General features: G+C 36.3%; 1 long non-coding RNA gene across 7 annotated transcripts in view; it reads left to right on the forward strand.

The window, feature by feature from the left end:
• Positions 1 to 930: 930 nt before the first annotated feature.
• The window catches only part of LOC147636786 (uncharacterized), a 101,025-nt gene continuing 76,544 nt past the window's right edge, over positions 931 to 25,411 (forward strand). For 2 of the 7 annotated variants that reach the window (XR_015266219.1, XR_015266217.1), the window contains exons 1-2: positions 935 to 1,777; positions 4,966 to 5,020. This is a non-coding gene — a long non-coding RNA (uncharacterized LOC147636786). Of the gene's footprint in view, positions 1,778 to 2,629; positions 2,763 to 4,965; positions 5,021 to 7,440; positions 8,209 to 17,021; positions 17,749 to 25,411 lie in introns of those variants that run through there. The other 5 variants (XR_015266221.1, XR_015266218.1, XR_015266220.1 and 2 more) reach the window with 5 other exon arrangements.

Below are 25,411 nucleotides of genomic sequence, written 5' to 3' on the forward strand. Positions count from 1 at the left end.
ATATAATAGGATAGTGGAAAGCATCTCAAAGGCAAGTAGAATTGAATATAACAAGATAAACTATCTCATAATGTTAAAAAACAATCAAATATCTTGACTCATTGGTGGTTCATTCTCATGAAGCCAAGTTTTTAATCCGAATCTTAAATCGGCACTATCAAGTTTATGATTTTTAAGAGTATATGTTGCACTCTTAAAAGGTTAGAGCGTCATGTAACATAACTAGTGATAGGATTCAAGAAATCAAAGATAGACTTAGTTTTTCATCAATTTTAGTCTAACAAAAAATGAGTGCTTAAGATTCCACGCGGTAGTGCTTCTCTTAACGATAATATAAATGTTGAAAAAAAGAACAAAGAATATCTAAGATCTAAGTTATAACCTACTTTATTCTACACACAAAAAAAGCTTGAAGGACAACATCTTGCACGAGGAGCACTACTCAAAAAGAGAATACCTTCTCGTTATTATCAAGAAAGGTGTAGAACCTCCTTATAGGAGTTACAGCATGCTACAAATAAGCTAGCATCTATTCTTATCAAAAGTGCCTTTAAAAAAATGCACGAGATTGGTCTATATGGTTTCAACCACATAATATCCAATTTATCAAACAATAAACCCATACACTATCAATTCAAAGCTAACTAAGTTTTAGTTCTCACACGAAAATACTTTCCTGGAGATAAGAATATTTGATTTCTTTAGAAGAAAGAAAACTGTGTCTTCTACTTTAGATTACCAAGTTTATTAGATGTTGGATGTGATTTATGGGAGGAAGTTCTAGGCTTATTGGATGTGATTTACTATGTTCAAGATTTGTTTATGGAGGAAATATATACATCTCCGCTTGAGGACGTAAATTAGGGTTTTCAGGACATGCCTCTCTCTCTCTCTCTCTCTCTCTCACACACACACACACACACAATTAAATGGGTGCTAATAAATAGGATACCCATATTAAATATAGGTGAATTGGACATCTATACTAAATTTTGGTGAATAGGATACCCATTGCGATAGATATAGATAACGGGGCCATATTGTAAATGCCTCAAAAATTGGCAAATGACTCGACTTGATGAAGTATGGCTTTCAAATCTCAAAAATTTAACACAAGTTTTTGTCACAATATGTTGGTGCGATCCATTTGCCAAAAAATTAAAAAATCAAAAATTGTCCATAGGAAGACAAGGAAGGGGCGAGTAGAAAAGAACATATTTTGAGTGTGCATGTTGTCTTGTCTTACACAAGAATCTGTGAAATTTGAGCCGTGACCACCCTAATCCGGAAGTTCACATTTCACACACTCCTGTGTATGAAAAGGCCCTGATTTTGGGAGTCTTTGGAATAAAATATTGAACGGTCAAATCGGCCCATGTGAAGAGGTTGTTCCTTGACGCAGAGGTGACAGTCCATCTTTCCTCTCTCTCTCTCTCTCTCTCTACGCGCGCAGGGCATGCTTTTGGGGTCTCGCTTATTAGCCATGGCTGGTGCTGGTGTGCAGCACAAGGGGTGCATTCAAGAAGAACATACATACATACATACATAGATAGAGAGAGGGTGCCGCTTACCTTTCTGTTTTGCTGAGTGCCAACCACATGAACGAGCGAGCCGCTTCCTGAGTATTATAGCCAGCCAGCCATGGCGGGAGGAAGCCCATGGCCTTCCGGCGCTTCGACCACCCCGCCGGTGACCTTCTCCAAGGCCTCCTCAAGAAGGCCTACGACCAGCTGGCGCTCATCGTCTTCTCCTCTACCTCCAACTTTGCCAGCCCCAGGTAGGCCTCCAGCCCTCCACGGTCCACCTGTAGATCTGCCGCTAAACTGTGTGTGTTTTGACGCTGCGGTGCGCATCCTTTGGCTTAAAATGGCAGTCGTTGTTGGTTCTACCTGTAAAGATCAAGTTGGTATATGTATTCTAAATCAACGCTTGACTGCGTTCACGACCTCATCTTATGATAGTAAATTAGACTTACAATGTTATCCTCCTTGGTGCGCTCATCTTATGATAGTAAATTGGAAGATTAGACTTACAAAGAAGAAAAATGAGACTACTTACATGATAATGGAGGGGATTTAGAATTTCTAAGGTCATGTGTACGTTGCCTATCCATCTAAGACGCTAATTAAGAAAAAGATATGAGTGCATTTAATACAAAAGATGTCAAAAGTCATGTAGGAGAGTAGCTAGCTTATTGGGTGTGTTTTTAATACATTTAGCCTTGTCTTAGAAGAGTAACACTCGATATTACTACCCTAATTAATATCTTCTTTACGGTCCTCAAACGTAATGTAGTTTTAAAAAAAATCTTCTCTCTCTTGTGAGCTAAGGGGGAAAATCAATCTCTCTCTCTCTCTCTCTCTCTCTCTCTCTCGCTCTCTCTCTCTCTCTCTCTCTCCGTGTCTACCTCAACTGTCTTATGGGCTAAGCTTTTAAATAAACATATCTTTGTTGATAAAGAGAGCTTTTTGTCTTTGTGCATATCTTCACTCCATGCATATTGTCTTCAACACATAAACATTATTTAAATAGCATGCTTTCTTTTATCATGTTGAATATCTTTCTATTAGAAACAAATTGCATACATTAATATAGAAATGCTAAACACAAATCATGACTCTTTTTGTAGGCAGCAAAAGGAGGAGCACATATAAGTTGTTTGTGAGATTTTACATGGCAAATCAAAACTATATCTAAATTGCGTGTCAATAGTAGCAAGCATGTAGGTAACCTACCATAGTTAAAGGTTTAAATGTAGAGGCAATATTGTAGACTAAGATAAGGTTTAATGTTTTGTGTATGTATAAGCTACAAATCATTATTCTTTATTCAGGATAAAGTCATGATCTTCTCTAGTGTCCAAGTAATTTAATCTAAGTCTTAAATAACATATGTAAATTGCATAGCATGTAGACTTCTAAAGTAACACACAATTGTTAACCTTATGAGTGCATAACTAAAAAGTCAAAATGTGTAAAGTTATGATTGTTTGAGGTTGTAAATGAGTATTTATTTAAGTCAAAAGAAAATTTAAGAACAAATATATATATACTCAGTTTAGAGATACATGTGGGTCTAATAAGTCACTGCAAGGATGTGAAGTGATAGATGTGAATGTATGGATAGATGTGGATAGGCATGTGAATGTATGGATAGATGTGGACAGGCATGCTAAAGTTTATTTTGTCAAAATGTGAATAGAATTTGATGTACAAAAACTAAAACTTTTTGTAACTAATTGTTTTCTAAAGTTTCTTGAGTGATTTCTCTTTTATTGTCTTAATCTCTAATACATTCTTCTCTTTTAAAATACTTTTATTTATCATCGTAATTTAAAATAAACTTAGAATTTATCTAATAATATGATGAAGGTGTATTGAGTAGTCATCAAGAGTTTCAAATAGTTGTTAGCTAGTAGTAATTTTTAGTTAAACGGTAGTAAAACTATTTAAAATGAGTAATTAGTCTTAATCATATAATTCTTGTGCAAGTGGAGTTGATTTATAATCAAGATTATATTTTATTTTTTAAAGTTAAATAAATAATTTGATATTTTTTAATTACATATTGATTTGAAGTTAATATTAGTTGGATTTTTTTTAAATGAATTTTTTTTTAAAAAAGTCGTTTGATTCAAAGATCAATCACTTACTAATTGATTTTTAGTAGATAATTAAAATTATTTAATGATGACCTTTTATCTATGAGCTTACTTATTAAAAGTATTTACATCTTTAAGTTGAAGTTAATTTCTTAATAAAACAAGATGAGAGACTTATTGAGACTCTAGTAAAAGAGACTTAAGATCTCTCTCTCTCTCTCTCTCTCTCTCTCTCTCTCTCTCTCTCTCTCCAGTTTATGTAGCAGGTCCTAATTTATTTAAGTGAATTATGGTGGATTATATGGATCTTTTTTTTTTCTTCATTGTTTGAGTTAAGAGACTCATCTCATTTGTGTGTGTAAATTATATCACATATTCTCACACACATGCATACGTATACCTACCTATAAACAAACATATAAACCTATAACACTACCTAGCTATTTACATACATATATATATTACTTATCAAATCCCTAAATCTAAAATAAAACTTTAGAAAATATTTTTATTATTAATAAGATTTTCAAAGAAGATAATTATGTATGAGACATTTATGAATATGAAAGACTACACCTAGAAAACGTTGAATCACGGATAAGATATTAAGAAAAAGCTCAACCAAGGATAAAATATTTTAAAATTAAGTATTTATTTTGTAGCCTTAAGAAAATGATTATTTATATTTCTTTACATAAAGAGATTTCACTCTTGATTTATGTTATCATTTAAAAAGTTCTCTAAGATCATAAATGAAATGTGATAAACAATTAAGAAGTCTATGGGTATTGGGGATTCTTCCATTGAATATACACATTGTTTTCCAAGATAACTTATCATGATTCATTTATATACGTGAAATTGCAATGAAAAGTTTTAAATGTGTAATTGATACCAAGTAAAGCTCATGAAAACTCCAAGTGTGCCTTTAATTTAATCCAAAATGTTAATATTTTTTCGCTTTCATGCACATATATGAAAGGAATGGGACAATTTTTACACTCTTTTTAGTACTAATTGCTTGATTTCTTTAATAATGCATTGATATGTTTGGACCCCTTTTATTAGAGATTTTTTTTGTTATTATTTATTTGTAAAGAATATCATTTTTAGAACTGATCAATTACATGCTCATCTAGAGTATTCACACATATAGTCTTTCAATTTTTAAAACTTATCAACTATATGACGATCTAGAGTATTCACACATGTACTCTTTCAATTTTTAAAACTTATCAATTACATGCTCATCTAGAGTATTCACACATATAGTCTTTCAACTAAATGTTTCTGTCTTTAATTACTATTATATCTCATGCTTTCATGTTTAATGTTTCTTTTCGTGCATGTGAAACCTTGGAAAGATATTAAGAGTTTGAAAGGACATAAACAAGTGGGCACATGATCCGTAATCTTGAGGTATGGTCACATTATTCAAATCTCATCCATGATAGTGAGTTTAGGTTATGTGATAAGATGTTTATGGACCTTTGCAATTTTCTTTTCCCACCTCTTATTCGTCTCTCTCTCTCTGTCTCTCTTTCTACACACACACACATGCATGTATCCATAAACATGCATACGTGTCTATGTATGCACACATATTTTCATGCATACAGATATGTATACACATAGACATATACACATACATATATACATGTCTATGTATGTGTACGCATGTTTGTTTGTGTGTGTATATGTGTGTGTGTGTGTGTGTGTGAATATATATTTTTTTTTTGTCTCTCTTTTTAACTATCCAAATTACCCTTATGAATGTTTTTAGCTAGTATTTCACTTTCTTAAAATTTGTGTTCATGGTAGTGAGCTTAGCTTGTATTATGAGTAGATGTTTATTAGGGTAACTTTTTATTTTCTTCATTTTGTTCCTTCTCTCTTTATATATGTGTGTGTGTTTACGTGTACACACACTCAATTGTATTTTTGTATATATTTATAAATATATAATTATATACAAAAATATGTATGTCTATGTATATATGTGTATATACATAAATATATATCTGTATATATATATATATATATATATATATATATATATATATATATATATATATATATATGCACACACACACACACACACACACATATAGTTATCTTTCCATATTTTTATATTTATCTAGATTTTGAACTAGTTATTCTTTAATACATTTTTAGCTAGATTCACTTTATAATCTAATACTTAGGGGTTTTTTTTTCAATCATCTCACTTTATCTTTTATTTATTAGGAATTGTTTCCATTGTGTACTTTATCACAAGTCAAGTAAGTACTTAAAATGGTTAAAGTTTTTGTCACTACCATCTACTTTGCCTGCTAGCATCCTTGATTAAAACAAGTTGTGTATGTAGTACAAGTTACAGTGCCACATAACTAGTCATTTAACTCACATACCAATTTTTGCATGAAGATTTTAAAACAAGATGTATATGTAGTACATGTACACACTACTGCGCATAACTAGCCATTTAACTCACACACTTGGTCCCACATGAAGATTTCAATATTGTATTATGAACGCTTTCAAATATCTCACTTTATTTCATTGTATTGAGTTCTTATGCATGCTTTTAATCTCTTAATTTCTAGCTAAATATCTCTCTAATATAGTGACATAATTTTGACACTTGGTAATGCCTAGTGAGACGTCCTTTAGTGTCATTTGTAAATGCTTGATTACTATGATGAAAATATATTGAAAATGATTGTGTCTTAAAGGTCTTAAATTTATTAGTTTATTTAAAATAACAGTTACTCTAATACTAAATAAAAAATTTTAAGGTATTAGGTGCCTTGCAATATGTATGTGATTATTAAGGGATGTGTCATAACTAAGAACCTTAATAGTTTTAAAAAAACTTTCTCGATAATTTATTCTTTTTAGGAGAGTATAACTTATTACACTTCTCTCTCAAGGTTTAGTAGCTAAGATTTTTTCCCTTTTCTCTTTCTCTTATGGCTATTGGAAATAAATAAAGTTTTATTTTACATGGATTTGCATCATCATTACACATATTTTTTTTAAAAAGATAAAAATATCTTATCACCAAAACTCATCTTACTTGTTGGAAGAAATACATAATTAGGAAAAAGATGTATGTAACACTATAAACAAACATGAGTCTTTGCAATAGAAGTGTACTTTGAAAATTTTACTTATTCTCATACACGTCGACACATACTTCTAAATTTACATTGTAAAATATGCAAGATTTTGTATGTAGCTATGCTTCATCAGAAAAATCCTTTAAGACTTAGTGCTTATACAAGTTGGCACATACTTCAAGATTTATATTAAAAGATATGTATGATAGGTATGTAGCTATGTTTCATGACAAAACTACTTTAATACCAGAAGTAGTGCTTAGACATGTTGACATAGTTCAAAATGTATATTAGAGAATATATATAATTGGTATGTAGCTATTCTTAATTATGAAACTACTTTAAGAGTACCACCATACATAATTTGTAAGCTTATCAGCTAAATCTAAAATATATATTCAATGAAACGAACAAAAATTTTCTTACTCAAAATAAAAACAAGTGTGATTTTCTATATTTGCTAAAAGCCACTATTATTTACATGAATATTTAAAATAATAAAAATCCTTAAGACAAATAAGACTTTCACATGGTAGTATAACATTCTAAGCCAAACCATAAATCCTAACATGAGTTTTTAATATCTTGCCTATGGTGCAAAAAAATTAAGTGTCAAACATCAAACTACATATTAAACAAAATCAAAATCAAAATTAAACATCAATTGGTTGTGGTAGTTCATTTCTTTTTTAAAATTCTTTTTTCTCGTTTGTGGAGGAATTTTCCATGCCTACTGGATAAGGATAGCTTTCAAGGTTCCTTATGAGGAGGAGGCATGATCTCTTTAGATGTTTCTTGGAACTTCTTGTTGCTTTTCAGTATCATAGAATCAACCTCTTGATATTCAATAAATAACTCCACATCACCTTTTATGTGGATCTAGATAAAAGAGGCTTGTGTCTTTTACTTCTTTGATGATATGCAATTTCTTCCATGTTTGACAATAGAAGCCACTACAGTACCTATTGTAAAAATGAATATATTACTCAAAAGAAATAATATTCATTTATAAAATAAATGAGTACCCAATCATCCTCAGTAGAGAAAAGATTCACGAGGTGGTTGATTAGGTGCTAAGGATTTTGGGATGGATTTACTAATGCTTTTGATCCATCACCATTTCTATGTTTTCTAGTGATTGTAGGGAAGGGAAATACATTTGACTATCCTTTTCTCAAGTACATCAGTCTTATCCTCTTTGTTCAATATTACTACCGTATTGTCATTATATTAAAGAAGCTCTTAAGGAAGCCATGCATATTGGTTTTGAATCTTCATAAATAGTAAAATTGCATGCAATACATTTTGTATAATGGCCAATAAGTTTATTTTTTTAAATTATCTTTTTGTATTAGAGATTGATATAGACTTACCAAATTAACGTTTCGAGTCCATGAACCTTATTCTTGAGTAAAATTACACTAATGCTACTTGACAAGTTCCATGAAAGGAAACAAGTCTCCTGTAGTAACAAAGTATTTTTAGGATGCACATGCACATGGGATGGGCCTAGGCACATAGGCTTAGGGTCATTTACATTGTGGGATTAAAGAACATGGGCCTTGAGACTATAAAAGGCATGTGCTTTAGAACTATTGTAGCTTTGAACCTTTTAAAATTGCACTTTACTTTCCATTATACTTAGTGTTGATCCCTCAAGCTTTCCATCTCGAGCATTATGATTGATGATACACATATGTCTCCATATCATTCTGCTGCACCTATAGCACATCTTGGTCATGGTATACATGGTGGTTCCTTGGCCTCTCCATTTGCACACTAGATTGTCTTGGATTTAGAGTGCCTTGGATTTCCTTTTGATCCAAGCAGGATATTGTCTACCCACATCATCGTGTGGGCATCCATGAACTTTCCATTCAGTCTGAGCAATGTCGAAGATCACATTTTGACAGTGGGGTGGCATTACTTCTTGTTTGACCCAAGTGGCCGCACACTCATGGCATGGGGAGATACAATCTATCCTTTCGACGTGGGTGGCACGAGATCTATGTCATTAATCGTGTGACTCTTCCAATTTCCATTAAATCTAGGAAGCCTCTACACTGTTTATGTCACCCGATCTTCATTTCCACACTTGGATGTATACGGACTATTTGTTTAATTTTTGGATTTTATATATAGCCTCTTGTATGTGTATTGTCATGCACGACCACCCTTCGATTTGGAGGACCAAATCATGTTAAGAGGGGATGGTTTTTAATAAAGTGTTTTTAGGATACACATGCACATGGACTTAGGATCATTTACATGTGGGATTAGGGCACATGGGTCTTGGGACTATAAAAGGCATGTGCTCTAGGACTATTGTAGCTTTGAACCTTTTGACATCTTTCATCTATCATTACTCTTTACTTTCCATTTTCCTTAGTGTTAATCTCTCAAGATTTGTTTAATCCAAGCTAATTAGGCTAATCCATGGCTAAGCTAGATGTTACTTTCTTGGCGTATCATATGGCAAGAGCCAAATTTGGCCTACGTGCAAGAGCAACTGCAAACAGATCAGCTTTAGAATGCATTATTGTGCTTTTGAAGAAAGCTCTCAGTCCATCTCATTACAGTGGTCTATGGCTGCCACCCAGTAGTGTTAAAAAAAAGAGAGAAGAAGGGAGTTTGAAATGTAAAGACCTCAGTGGTGTTAAAAAGAAAGGATTTATTTTCTCTCTTTACCCCTTTACATCTTCGTTCTAGCCTAATTAACTTATTTTTCTTTAACCCATTCACACTAGGGTTGGACATTACACTTTTCTATTTACACTCCCCATCTACCTTGCTTATTTACCTTGGGCTTCTCACACGCTTTGAGTGTATTAGTGATACATTAGAATATCATGGGGATCAAATTTTGATTAGTGATACATCCATTGACATGTTTGAGATTGGGTATGATGATACTTTACTTGTTGATGAGCATACGACAGTGCATGAGGAGCATAGACCTAAGTTTCTAGTGCTAGATGAATCACGCTACTCTTTTAGGTCTTCTATCCACATGGATATCTAATGATTCTATCTCTACTCCTAGATCTCATAGCATAGTTGGTAGCTTTCACTTGGGTTTAGTGTATATATTTGGGCAGCCAAGCATTGCACATGATCATAGCAAGCGATGATTTTTTTGCGGTGAGACCTCAAAGTAGAGAGAGGATTATGCATACGGATCTAGAGAGCTTTTCATTTGATCTAGATATTGCTTAGGTCCATTGTTATTAGAGATAGATCTGTCTTGGGATCTAGGTCATATAGGGGCATCATGGATTAGTATAGATCATTCCTATAGGGGTGCCTTTAGTGATCCTGAATACTCTCAGATTGGGGACTCTACTTAGCTTTCATGTATAGGCACTTTATCCATCTTTAGTAATGATGAGGTCTATGGTGATCTTATTGACCATGCTTCTATCTTGATGGATCACGCACACATAGAGGATCTTGCACTTAAGGATGAAGTGCATGGTTTGGATCATATTTATACTCACATCAATGCAGTGGATTGTGCCTTTGATTGTTTGAGTGGTGCTTTAGTGGTTGATGGCATTGGTTTGCACTTGATCGTGCATGATGCCAACTTTGAGCTATGTTCTTTTGGCTCCCATGGGCGTAAACATGAACCAATGTTCTTTGGGGTCGGGACATTTTCCTATGGGTGCATTCTATGTCACTTTGGGGACATGGTGACCGACTATGTGGCACATCATTGTGATGCACCTATAGCACATCTCAGTCGGGTGACATACATGGTGGTTCTTTTGCACCGAGACCATTCCACAATCTTCTGAGGAGTGTTGATTACACTTGGTGGATACCTCAGATTTTGGATTCAAAAAGGCTTACAGTCTTTCCCTTCAACCCTGGTACTACAACGACATTAATATCGAGAATCAATGATGTATACCTTACCTATTTGTTTGATCTTGGAGGGTACATGACTAACTTCTCCATTGACGGTGGTTCCTTAGCCTCTTCACTTGCACAGATTGTCACAGGACCATTGTCCTAGATTTAGAGTGCCTTGGTATTCATTTGATCCAAGCCGGATCTTGTTTAGCCTCATCATCGTGGGAGGCCACTGACCTTTCCATTCAATCCAGGCATCGTCCGAGATCACCTTTTCACAATGGGGCAGTGTTACTTCACGTTTGACTCACGTGGCTATACACTTGTAGTGAAGGGAGATAAGACTTACCCTTTCGACTCGGGTGGCACGAGATCTATGTCCTTGATCGTGAAACCCTTCAGAGCTTTCCATTCAATCTGGGAGGCCTCTACATCGTTGATGGCATCATGATACCACCTCTATAGCTTCATCTGAAGAAGAACACCATTGAGAGAGGAGTCTATCACAAGCACCATAGCCCAACAAAAAATAACTATAAAAGGCACTAGAACACCTAGCCACTATCCCTTGGTCCTCAATTGCCCTAATGGGATACGTCAATACCTTCTATCAACTTCCCAAATCAATCCAGCCGCTAACTTAGAATGTCCTCTAAGGCTAGCTCTCACTTCCAACGACTCTAATCTATCACTTAATAGCCTCTCTTGACCATAGTTGACATCCATCTGACTAAACTCCTCTCTAGCTGTGCTTTGTATCCTGCCAAAAAGTTTCTCTTTGGAGTCCCAAAGTGTCCTCCAGCATCCGCTAGCCTCAAATCCTTGTCCTAAAGTCTCTCTCTCAGAATTAAGCAACTGACCTTTGTCTGACCATAAACTCTCTTGGCTGCCACATAGACAAGTCAGTTTTTGTATGCCTTCTGCTTTCGAAGTTGGATAGCATACTGTAGTCCAAAATTGATCCTCTAGTATCCGCTTCGATCCTCCAGCATCCACGAACTTATAGAGATAGTCCCTAGACGTTCCTGATTGTCCTGTTGACCCTCCTCTAACCTTTCATTCATTTTCCTCCTGCAAAGTCAAATTGAAACTTCCCAAAATGTCCTCTGGCAGCTATAAACCCTCAAATGTCAACCAACTTTACCAAATTTCACCTCTCAACCTCTCTGTTGACTACTACAATTCCACAACTACCTCTGAAAGGATTGTTTCCTCCCAACTAGCCTAACTGACCTAGCTGACACAACAAATCTCTCCTTTAAGTCAGCTAATACCACAAGGATCTCAAGACACTTAAACACAACCAGAACCAATCCTCAAAAACTATAAGCTAACCACCACCAGTGTCAGATTGCTAACATAGACACCCTATAAAACAATAAGCCTTTTGATAATTGTCCTTAGACAGACCTAAAACAGTCAGCTATGCCTCACAATTGCTTCCTATCAGCCCAAATAGATTAGAACAGGATTCCAACACAACCTCTTGACTATTCTGATGTCTGGCTTACATAGAATTGACCCCTACTTAGGCTGACTGGCCCAACATAAACTCAATATTATACAAATCTTCACTTATTGCTTTGTCTTCCAAAGAGCTCCTTCTAGGCAACACAGAATTGAACCAAAACCAAAGAACAACTCTTTAATTCACACAACTTGATTATATGTATATTTTGAGAAGATTATGCAACACCTAACAGAATCCGGGAGTCAAGATTAAGCAAATGAATGAAAAACCAGAACAAAACAAGAGATCTCTCACACATGAGAATGAAAGAAACCAGATCTATGTTCTCAACTTCAACAAAATCATCAACAACTATATAAAATGTTGCCATAGCTTGCAGGCTTAAACTGGAAAATACAGCTGGGAGATTCTTGAGCAATCCTTAATCTCGTCCAATTTCCAATAGTGGTGCATGATAAGAATTCAAGGACACAATCTTCCACACAGAACCCTTAATCACTCTGGCAACCCCCTACTCTAGACAAATATAAGTCTCCTCAACCATTCCCCATCACCTTCTACACATAACAAACCCACATAATGCTAACCAAATTCACAGCTATCTTCTCAACCATATACCAACTCTCTCCTGCAAAACTCTTCTTCTAAAAACCAAGCTCTCATGTAGAACTCTCTTCCAAAAAACTCTTACATATCCTCGTATCCTTCTTGCGCAATTACTTTCTATCTACATGCATACTCCTACCTACCCTACCCTACCCAATCCCGTCAGCTAGCCACCACGCAACAATCCTCACATCATCTTATTATAATGAGTTACCAATGTTGAGCTACCCATGCAAGATCCTATGTTACCTAAGGTCTTTGATCATACTACCCAATGCATTATTTTTTTTCTTGGGGTTGGGGTGAAAATCTTCATGGAGCATATCCCCTTGGCCACAAAAAAACCTATCATCTTTTTCCAAACGCTCCGATGGTTGAAGCATTCATGCTCAAACAATGGCTATGGTTTCTTTGAAATAGTCTTTGGCAAATAATACATCCAGCAACAACCTTCTTCATGCTCTTCTACTGCAAACAGCTTCATCATCAACCAAGTCTTCATATACTTTCTCTAGATCTTTCTAGACTATCATAACTCTGCACCAATATGTCTTTAATCTATATCCATTTACTATCTTTGAATGAATTTTAGCATCCAGATCTGTCAGCTTGTAAGTTCCATTCTCCTAGATGTGCAAAACTTTGAAAGATCCTTCCCATTTGATTTGGAATTTTGTCTGGAAAGTGTTATCCAATTTGGTGTTGTACCTAAGCACTAGATCCTCCTCTTTAATATCTTTATCCTTCATTGTCTCATTAAATAGCTTAGCCCTCCTATTTTACTTAGTTGGATGTAGTGATCCAAAGCCCCTTTCCTTACCAGTTGTAGCTCTTGAAGATCCAACATCTCTTTATATTCATTTATGTCTTTCTCGTGATGTTTTAACAAAAATTACAAACTGGGGATTTCCACTTCAATGGGTATCAGGCCTTTCTCGCAAAAACTAGGTGGTATGGTGAAAATTTTGTAGCTTTTCTCCTAGTTGTCATGTAGACCCACATAGCTGAAGATACATGTAAGTACCATTTCTTGGGATGTTCTTCCAGACATTTGGTGAAAATTTTACACAACTCCTCATTGAACCTTTCAACTAGCCCATTACATTGTGGATAATAAGGGGTTGAAAACTTGTGTGTAACGTTGAATTTTTGCATAAGCTCTTCTACAATATGGCTTTAGAAACCAAGTCCTTGATCTGTCAACAGCTCCAAGGAAATGCCAAATCTTGCACACAAATATCTTCAAAAACAGACCTGGCCACTTTCTTTGAAGTAATGCTTTTTACACATCTAGGCTTAGCCCACCAGGTTAAGTAATCTAAGATGTAGGTCCTACCCTTGACAGTTGTGGTTGGGTAGAGGACCAATTGCATCTAAAACCCATTTCTCAAAATCTCCATATGAAATAAAAATTTTCCTGAACTCATGGTGCAACACTCTTCTTCCTTGTTCTCACATGCCTCAGAGCTTTTGCACCAATGGTAAACATCCTTCCTTAAACTGGACCACACATAACCTACAGTAAGAATCCTCCTCAGAGTTAACTTTAAGGAAAAGTTCCCTCCACATACCCCTTCATGAAATAAATCCATTATGGCCAAGATTTCCTCTAGTTGGGACCCTTGTCAAAACCAAATCCTTGCCCTTCATGTAGAATTGATCGCTAACAATATTGTACTGCTGCAGAGCCCTTCATGTAGAATTGATCGCTAACAATATTGTACTGCTGCAGAGCCCTCCTTATGAAATCATATTTATGTTTTCTGGATAAACTTGAAGGTACCAGACCTGTGTGCAAAAACCTTTCAACTTCATGTAAAATCTCTCTTCCAACATAACTAGGGTGGGTTACAATTATGGTATATGCATCCAAATCTTTGCCTAAACTCCCTCTGTCTAATGTATCTGTAGCCTGGTTTTGTTTCCTCTTCACATGTTGAATCTGGGCCTCTTGAAATTTTTGCAGCATCCTTCTGATTTGGAAGCACCATTCCTTGAACTTGGGATTCTTGGACTTTCAAACATTGTGAAAATGTCTAATGACCCATAAATTGTATCCCTTGATGATAAATGTGCTAATTCTTCTCTTAAGGTACTGTTGGAGTCCATATTCTAAAGTGGCATACCCAGCTTCATTGCTAGTATACACTTGCAACTTAATACCTTCTTAATATACTAATGTACCTCTTGGATTTAACAAAATAATTCCTCCACTGGCAACCCCTAAGATTCTCTTAAAGGATCCATCAAAATCCATGGTAAAAGCATTAAACATATCTCCTTTAGGGTCTTTTCACCTGGGTACCGTCTTCTTCATCAACTATCTCTTCCCTTAATAGCAAAGGATTTTGTTTGTATGTCAAAATATTTGCTAATGTAGTCCTTGTACTATACTCCATGTTGTTGAGATGTCAAACTCAACATGAGCTGACACTCACTTGGCACTTACATGACCGTTCGACATTTATATCACTGGCAGGTTTGGTAGTTGGTATCGACATATCTTTACCAGAGATTCTTTAGCTGGACTACACCGACTAGTCCACATCTACCCACTCCACTTAGTGTGTTCACATTATAGACTACTTGTATATAATCTATTATGTGTGTTAGTCACTTTATCTTCTTTGTAGATATCTTTTGTTGTGTGAAGAAGAAGATGAATTTTTAGTCTCACCTTGTGTATTCTCTTCTAGGGTTTGTGTGAGTGTGTGTGTGCTTGCAAGAGCTCAAGATCTCTTCTTCCCTGCATCTTTTCATGGTATCCGAGTGTGGTTTATGCTAAGGGTTGAGCGGCAAGCAAGAGAAGCACATGAACCGGTACAAGGGTAAGAGCTTCATCTACTCTTCCCCCTTTGTGTTGGCTACTACACCCTTGTCGGGAGCTCTTCAAGAGGAGTTCGGGAGGCACCAAAAAACGAACTCTGATTAAGGAGCTTTCTTCGTGGGAGGAGAGCTACAGGGGGAAACTATACTATCTATTGAACTTAAATTTTTGGGTCAAAATGCATTTCGGGCGCATTTGGACCTCTGTTTTTCAGTCCGCCAAGCGTTCACGATTATTGCGCGGGGATAAGTTTCGATTCTCTGCAAAACTCTATTTTTGGAACTGCATGAAGGTCGTTTGGTTTTGTAGACACTGTGTACTGCAAATAGGTCTCAAAGTTTTCATTAGGTGTATGTATACAAATTGAGGTCCTTGGTTGTGACAGTTTTGGTGCACTATAGTACCGCCTATAGAGAATACAGCAGTTTGTGCAGGTCAAACAAGAGTGTTGTTTTTAGTGAGTTTGTGTTGTAGATAAGATATTAAATGATGGAATAAACCAGATTATTGCAGAGAAGCTTGAATAACTTCCATGCTTGGAGGTTTAGATTGACCAACTTCTTGATGGAAAAAGGTTACTGGGACTACATTGAAGGTGAACATGAGGAGGCACCAGAGATACCGGAGATTAATCCAACTACTGCATATGTAAAAGAATTCAAAGATTGAAATCAAGGAGCAAGGAAAGTCATGTATTAGCTTTTTATCGGCATAGAGGACACTATGATTGGGCATATATAGGATGCCAAGTCACCTAAGGAGGCATGGGACACCTTGGTGAAGTTGTATGAAACTAAGACTAAGGTACGAAAGATTCAGTTAAAGAATGAACTTCATACTGTCGAGAAGAAAAATGTATGTAAATGATTATGCCTTGAAGATAAAGGGCATTGTGGAATCCCTTGCATCAATTGGTGTTATGATGATGATAAGGTGAAAGTGTGTGTCTACGTGGTCTCGAGCCACAATACAAGGCGTTCAAAATGTCTATTCAAACTCGGGAGAGCATTCCCAACTTCACCGATTTGGTGTTATCAATGCTGATCATTCAAGAGAAGACTTTGGGTGAAGATCAAGAGTCTCTCACAAAACAAAAATAGTTCAGAGCAGTAGGCCTTCTACACAAGTTTAGGTAGAGGAAGAGGTAGAGGTCGTGGACGTGGCCAAGGTGGTGGCTAAACAGGTAATCAAAAGTATGGTTATCACAGTAGCAACAATCCCAGGATTCACAACAACAACTCACAGGTGGAATAGGCTAGTTTAGAGGCAAGGGGAGTCAAAGAGGTTGTGGTAATTTGCAAAGGTAGCATAATGATACACAAGGTTGTTTTTACTGTGGTAAGCCTAGACATGTGTAGGCATATTGCTATAAGAAGCTGAGTGACATGTGAAATAAAAAAGTACATCAAAACAACTATGCATCCTCTAGCAGAAATAATGAGGATAATGAGAGGTTGTTTGTTATGCAATATATGGTTAATGATGTGTTTGAAAATGATGTAGCAGCATATAAATATGATGTATGGTATGTTGATTTAGGTGCTTCGAACCACATGACAAGTCATGTGAGTGGTTTAAGAAAATGAAGAGTCTTGAAAGACCAGGTTTTGTTGAAACAAGGCATGGCACTGCTCATCGGATTGTCCATGTTAGAGATGTGCCATTGTTTATGCAGGATGGTAAGGTGAAGTACCTTGTCGATGTACTTCATATTCCGAACATTACAAAGAATCTACTTTCTGTTGGCCAGATGATTGAGCATGGTTTGCAGGTCTGGTTTAACCCTCATGGATGATATGTAGAAGACTTTAAGGATAAGTGTAGGTTGATTTTAAAAGGAAATAGATTGGGAATAATGTTTACATTGAATGTAAATATGCTTGAAGTGAGTACTGCAATGTTTGCAAATGGTTCAGGAGTTATTGCAGATACAGAAGTTTGGTATAAGAGAATCAGGCATGTAAATGTGCAAAAAATGAAGTCCATGCTGCAGACGAAAGAAATTGTGAGAGGGTTGCCTAAGTTTAAAGTTGAAGGTATGCAGAAAGTATGTGAGGCATGTCAATTTGGAAAGAAAACAAAGCATGTATTTTCATATGACAGAAATGTGAGCAGGAATGTACTAGATGTTGTGCATTCAGATGTATGGGATCTTGCAAAGACTATGTCTATGGGTGGCTGCAAGTACTACGTAACATTTATTGATGACCACACCAGGAAAGTGTGGGTGTACTTTATGAAGGAGAAGAGTGAAGTGTTCACTCATTTTTAAAATTTCAGAGTAATGGTGGTTGAAAAATAAACAAGAAGCATGTGAAGTGCCTAAGGTCAGATGGAGAGGGAGAATACTTCTCCAATGAGTTCTCTGAATTCTTGCAAAAGAATGGCATTCAGAGACAATTTACATGTAGATACACTCCATAACAAAATGGATTTGCTGAGCGAAAAAATAGGCACATTGCAGAGGATAGCACGAGCATTGATATAGCAGAGAAGAATATGCTGCATAACTATTGGACTCAGGCTGTGTCTACAATAATTTATATAATGAATAGGACTCCTACTCCTACTTCAGCCATACATGATGTAACGTCAGAGGAGAAGTTTACTAACAAGAAACTTGACTTGTCTCACTTGAAAGTTTTTGGATGTATAGCATATATGCATATGCCAGATGAGTTGCGTACTAAGCTAGATCCAAAGGCTAAAAAATGTGTATTTATTGAATATTCCCTTGATCAAGAGATATAGATGCTATAATCTTGCTACATGTGAGGGTAAGCAAGGACGTTGTATTTGATGAGATGAGTAGCTGGCATGTTGCTGAAAAAGATGCTGTTGGGACTGATGTAAGTGGAAATGTGGCTGCACAGAATGCAAGTCAGCAACTACAGTCATTAAGTGGACTAGGAGAATCCTCATCTAGTGGTTCTGTTGATAGACCATGGAGTGGCAGGCTGCATCATAATACCAGTCTTGGAAATGTAGTTGGCACATCACATAAAGGTAAAGAGAAAAGGGTTGAGCCCCTTGGTATGCCAGATATTTTTGCAGGGCATTCTCTTGTTGTTGATGGTGGAGAGTCTAGTGGCTTAGAGATGAGCCTTGATGAGGAGCTTGGGATTCTAGAAATGAGGACACCTGGTGTGAAGAAGGCTATGGAAGCCATGAATGCAAAGTTACAAAGATCTGGAAGAGTCAAAAACCCTATGCAGAGGTTGACTTATGATGGTTATGTGGCACATCACTATGCAGAGGTTGACTTATGATGGTTATGTGGCACATCACTATGCTTATATGGCGAAAGTTGTGCAGGTTGTAGAACCCACATGTTCTGATGAGGCTATTTGAAATGTGTTGTATATAAATGAGACTTGGGATTTGGTGCCGTTTCCTTAAGGCAAGAAAGCTATTGGCTGTAAGTGGGTGTATAAGGTGAAACATAATAGTGATGGTAGCATAAGCAGGTACAAGGCTAGATTGGTAGCCAAAGGATATGTGCAGACACATAGGATTGATTATGAGGAGACATTTTTCCCTGTTGTTGCAAAGATGGAAACTATGAGAGTTGTGATTATGGTGGCTACAGCTACAGGCTAGTTTTTACATCAAATGAATGTAAAAAATATGTTCTTGTATGGTGACTTGCAAGAAGAGGTGTATATGGATCAGCCACCAGGTTTTGAGGATATAGGTTACCCAGAGTAAAAAAATGTGTTCTTGCATGGTGACTTGTAGCAACAAGAAGAGGTGTATATGGATCAGCCCCGAGGTTTTGAGGATACAGGTCACCACCCAGAGTATGTATGTAAGCTTTGTAAGGCCTTGTATGGGCTGAAGCAAGCTTCACAAGCATGGCATGAAAATATTGTTGAGTATCTTGTCACTATTGGTTTTCATATGGCAGATGCAGATCACTCTTTGTATGTGAACAAGAGTGATAAGGGTATTGTTATCATCATCATTTATGTAGATGATCTTATTGTTGGGGGTGACAACTTGGAAGAGATTGAGTATGTGAAAAGTCTTCTGAAAAAGAAGTTTGCGATGAAGGATTTGGGAGATTTGCGCTACTTTTTGGGAATTGAGGTCATTCGCACACCTGAGGGTATTTGGCTCTGTCACCCACAGAGAGTATTTTTGGGACATGTTGTCCAAGTATGGCATGGCTGATTGTAAGTTAATCTCGGTTCCATTAGATCAAAATGGCAAGCTTAGCGCGGATGCAGGTTATGTGTTAGAGGATCCCACTATGTACAGGAAGATTGTGGAGTTTGATCTATGTCACAATCAGTAGGCCAGATTTGAGTTACACTATTGGCTTAGAGAGCCAGTTTATACAAGTTTCGTACAAACCACATCTTGACACTGTGCGATGCACACTTCGATATTGGAGGGCCACTGTTGATTATGCATTGTTTTATGTAGTAGGTGTACCATTGGAGCTATATGGGTACATAGATGGAGATTGGGCAGGTAGCATCTCAGACAAGAGATCTACCAGTGGATTTATGTTTTCATTGGGGATTTTTCATTGGGGAGTGCTGCTATGACATGGAGCAGCAAGAATCAGCCCATTGTTGCCTTGTCTAGCATAAAGGATCTACGGTGGCAGCGTGTGTGAGGTAGCTTAGTTAGGCAAGCTACATGCTGATTTAGGGTTGCATGTGGAGAGAAAGGTTGTTATATGTTGTGACAATCTTAGCAGTATACAGTTGGCCAGGAACCCAGTTCTCCATGCACAGACAAAACACATTGAGGTACATTACCACTTCATCAGGGAGAGAGTCTTGGAAGGCGACATCGACTTAGCCTACGTCAGCACATAGGATTAGGTCACTAACCTCTTCTCACGAAGGTCTTGGGAGAGATGAGAAGCTCTGCAAATTTCAAGATATGCTTGGAGTTCATGAGCTAGAGTTGAGCTTGAGGGGGAGTGTTGAGATGTCAAGCTCAACATAAACTGACACTCTCACGAGGTGCTTGCATGACTGTTCGACATTTATATCACTGGCGGGTTCGTCGGTAGCTGGCACCGACACCTACAGCTCGACTACACCGACTAATCCACATCTACCCGTTCCACTTAGTATGTTCACATTATGGACCGCTTGTATATACTCTATTATGTGTGTTAGTCACTTTATCTTCTTTGTAGACCTCTTTTGTTGTGTGAAGAAGAAGAATTTTTAACCTCTCACCTTGTGTGTTCTCTTCTAGGGTTTGTGTGAGTCTGTGTGTGCTTGAAAGAGATCAAGCTTTGTTCTCCCCTACATCTTTTCACTCCACTATGTAAGTGAATTGGAACTCTTATAACTCAACCAGCCATTTAGAAAATCTCTTTGATGGAAGGTCATATTGAATCAAATGGGGAAGTAAAGAGTAATGTGTCAGTATAGTGAAAGGCTTAGGAAGTGAGTAAGACCTGAATTTTATTAAGGCAAACACCACAGATACCATTACCAGTTGTGCGCTAAAATAATTCCTTTCTCTAATTGTCTTTGTTCTGCTGCTCACAAAATATACCAGCCTTATAAGAATGCTCTCTTCCTTGCTACAACCAACAACAGTACTGCACCTATGGCATCTTCTCCTACACTAGGATCTATAAAGAATTCCTTAGTCCAGTCTGGGGGCATAACAACTAGTAGTGTGCTCAAAATTTCCTTACCTTGCAAAAAAGCTTCATGTTCCTTGGCTTTCCACACAAAGAGATCCCTTTGGGATGCTTGTTGTAGTGGGTATAAATCCTAAGAAAGAAGATAAATGACTCTAGACAGGTATCTTAGCTTAATTCTTAGGGCTTGTGCTTAATTTCTTAGGGTCTTCCATTCTACTAAAAATATCCACAATAAAATATGTGGTATTTTTGTAAAAATTTTCATTAATGCTTATTTTAAACCACAAAAAATAGCATTAAACTCAATGAATTCCCTCGCAACGTCGATTCGTCCATTGAATAGTAGTAACATGTGTTCCAATTGCCATATCAACGATCCACATGCAAATCATCAACACAAATCAACAAAATAACATTTTTATTAGTAAATATTAAAATTTACTAAAAAAACCAAAAAATACAATAAAAAAGAAAAATAACAACAATTAACTAGAGATTGCTCTGATACCATTGTTAAAACCCTAAGATCTCTCTAGATAATTATTATGCATAGACATGCATAAATCATGCATAAACTCATCCACCCGACCGAGCCCAAGGGATGCACACATGAAATATAATTAAATACATCATACCTTTACCTTGATTTCCCATACCATCAAGAGGTATAACTCCAATCCAATAGTATGTAGCTATAGTGTGTATGCTAGGTGAGTAGTTATGACCCTCTACACAAGACACCATAGTCTAAGCCTCCAAGCCTCCCTTGAGTGTGCCCCATGCCCCTATTATATAGGAGGGCTCTCAAGTGACTCTTGACTCTCCATTTCCCATGTGTGACCCTTGGATGCCTGACCCTAACCTTAACCCTTAAGGTTAGTCCTAACCCATGCTCCCATGCTCGCAAGCCTAATGTGGGTTAGCCTCCTAGTATATGCACACATAATGTGCATATAACAGGTAGTAGCTATACTATTGTTGGTTGGCTTGGGGCCACTCATGCTTGCAACCTTCTTCAAGGGAAAGAGAGTTGATCCTTCTAACATACCAATAAGACTATTATGTCCACCACCACACATAAATCAAAGAAACATAGCTACATTTTAAATGGGGCTCATGCTTGCACCCTTCTTCAAGGGAAAGAGAGTATAGCTTCTATAATAACCAAGAAGACTATTATGCCCACATCACCACCCATAATTTAAATAAAAACACAATAAAGACTCCCTTTTCAAGTCCATATCATATCCTTCATTCTTTAGATTCGTCTTCAATGCAAGGGCATTTTCTCTAAGCCCTCCCATCTTAGAAAATGGAAACAATCTACATAATGGAATTTTGGGACATCAAGAACCCTACACTTAGAGATTATATAGTGTCATAACATACTCTTGAGTCCCTTCATTTCCTACACAAGAAACAATGGAGAGATTTTTCCACTCACTTGCTTTCACGCGGTTGTGGTTTTGAACTTTCACCAACACCTTTTTATCTTTGTAGTTTCTTCTTTACATTGGGAACCATAATTAACATAAATCCATGGCATACAAGGTCATATAAAAGAGTTCATAATTATCAATTTTTTGAGTAATAAGGTTAGTGTGCTTTTATGTCACTACAAATATATAAAGTGCTTAATTTCATTATGTTTGTATTATCTTAAAGACATTAGGTTAGTAAAAGTACTTCATTATGTTGATAAAAGCATTTTATTATGTTAATAAAAATATTTCATTATGGTAGTGAAAGTAATTAGGTTTGTACAAATTGAAAAGTTAGTCTCAATTAAATTATGTTGGTAAAAGCATTTTAAATTTGAGAAGCTATAACAACCTCTTACTTTTAATGAACTAATAAGTCCTCAAAATATTGAAGCCATGATTTTCCCATTTGAGAAATGATTGAAGAACCCTCTTATGGCTACCAAGAGACAATGAATGTCATATGTACGCTTAATAAAAAACACAAATCGCCAAGAAAGTGTACCTTGTACCCCACTACTAGAAGGGTCGCAATGGACATTAATGAGGACATCCGTTGTATCTCCCAAATGACATGCCTACCAAGTTGAGTCGAGAGGAGTTAAGAGTTTAGCACATGCCTACCAAGTTGCAAGTTAAGAGTCGATCACTTTCCTACGCTTCTTATTGAGTCAAGAGTTAAGAGTTGATCGCCCGCCTGTCAAGTTGTGAAGAGCTTCCAAGCTATCTTTGATTTGGTGTAGAAGATGACTAGGGGGTACGTGAAGTTAATTAAAATAAATAATAATAAAATGACGGTGACAATATTATATATGTCCAAAGTAGTATGACAATTAAAGTATTTATGAAATGTAAAGGATACTATTTTATTTAAATCTATAAAGATATATACATAAAAATGAAAGTCTTTATGAAATGTATAAAAATATATATTTTGATAGAGAAGTATAATTATTTATTAATGAATTTGTATATTTGTCTAGATACATATTCATAGCTTTAATTTATTAAGAATTAGTTATAGATTTGCTAATTAGTTTTCATGAAAATCATATTATATAGCTATAATAATAATTAAAGTAGATTATTTGTTATGGTAGATTAATATAAAGTAGATACATATAAATCCATCAATTTATTTAAAAGTATTTACAAATGTGTTTATAAATATCTATATACAAACAATATAATAATATTTATTTATGATTATGTTTCATAAGTAGTATATATTCATTGAAGCAAGAGACTTATATTTGTAAATTCAAAAAAGAAATCAAGGTTCTAGCACGTGAATAAATTGGACTTAGCATTCACGAGTTTTGAATTGAGATATAAAATAAAGGTTTTGGATTTCAAGGAGGAGTAAAACTTTGAAGGTGTCCTCATGATTGAGATCTCCTATATCACGTTCTCCATGTTATTAAGGTTCTTTTTATTATTGAATCTATGAATCATGCATGGTATGAAAACCATGATTGTTGTTCTCTAGCTCGTCATTTCTATTTGTTCACACAAAGTTAGCCTTGTTTTTATTTCAATGTTGGTGACTTTGTTGCAACAAACCATGTCATTTGTTGTGGTTTCCTTTATTTACATTGCCTTTGAACCATCTCCCAAAACACTTTCTATAATGTGTGATACTCCACTCTTTGAGTTAGTAACACATGATTTAAGGATTTTTTTAAATCGCAGGGCTACAAAATTTCATATACAACAAGTATGTGAACATGATAGGTCAGAGAAAACTCCTCTTTTGAACTCGAAAAAGGTCTAACTTGGATACAAAATAGATGGCTAGGTGCATTGAAAGTTCCATATTCTATTAAAAACTTCACATTCAACTTACAACAACTCATTAGGTAGGTTTGAGCCACGTCTAGGAGTTAGCATCCTAAGGAGTCTACTTATGACACAATGCACCATCCATATAAAAAAAGCCATGGACTCATCCGTTGTTGAGGACCAGCAAGGTCAGTCAACCAGATCCATGCCCGGTTTCAGAAAACAACTCTTACCCCTTGTTCCAATATCTTCCACGACGCACATGTGGGTATCTTCGGCGACCCAGAGCCGACCCCAAGCACCGTATGGTCAGCACCCTCTAGGATCCTTCGCAGGTCACCTAGCGCTTCACTCATAGGCCGCTTCCTTGGTCCCTCATCCACCATACCAGAAGCTTACCATTTAAATCGGTCAAGACCTCGGCCGATCTTGCTACGCGAGACGTCCTCCGTTGACTCTCCGTCAGCTGTTGTAACTTAATCAGTTAGGTCTCCACGACATTCACAAGACGATCAAAATTCTTTCTCAACATTCTTGACATATTTACAAACAGGTCACAAATACAGTTTCTATAATGAACTCTCGTCTTTCCACATTATCCCTCGTGAGTCCACATTACTTATTCCACATTCAATTCATATGTGTACCCATTCTCATCCAATCACATCATTTTCCATCTCATCACATCAGATTCATTCACATCACATATCATTCATTCACATCCCATATCATTCATTCATGTCCTGATTCACATGCCATCACATCTCATCCATTCACTCATATCGACGTCACATCCTTTCACATACACATTCGCATTCATTATTCCACCTACACCTCCATATTCGTGCATCCACATCCATATCCACATCTATACATCCACATCCACATCCGCATTCACATTCATACATCCACATCCGCATTCACATTCATACATCCACATCCATATCCGCATTCACATCCATACATCCACATCCATATCCACATCCGCATTCACATCCATATCCACATCCACATTCATACATCCACATCCGCATTCACATCCATAT

Source organism: Cibotium barometz, chromosome 7, assembly GCF_041138505.1.
Source record: "Cibotium barometz isolate CiBa-2024 chromosome 7, ASM4113850v1, whole genome shotgun sequence".
NCBI classification, from domain to species: Eukaryota; Viridiplantae; Streptophyta; class Polypodiopsida; order Cyatheales; family Cibotiaceae; genus Cibotium; species Cibotium barometz.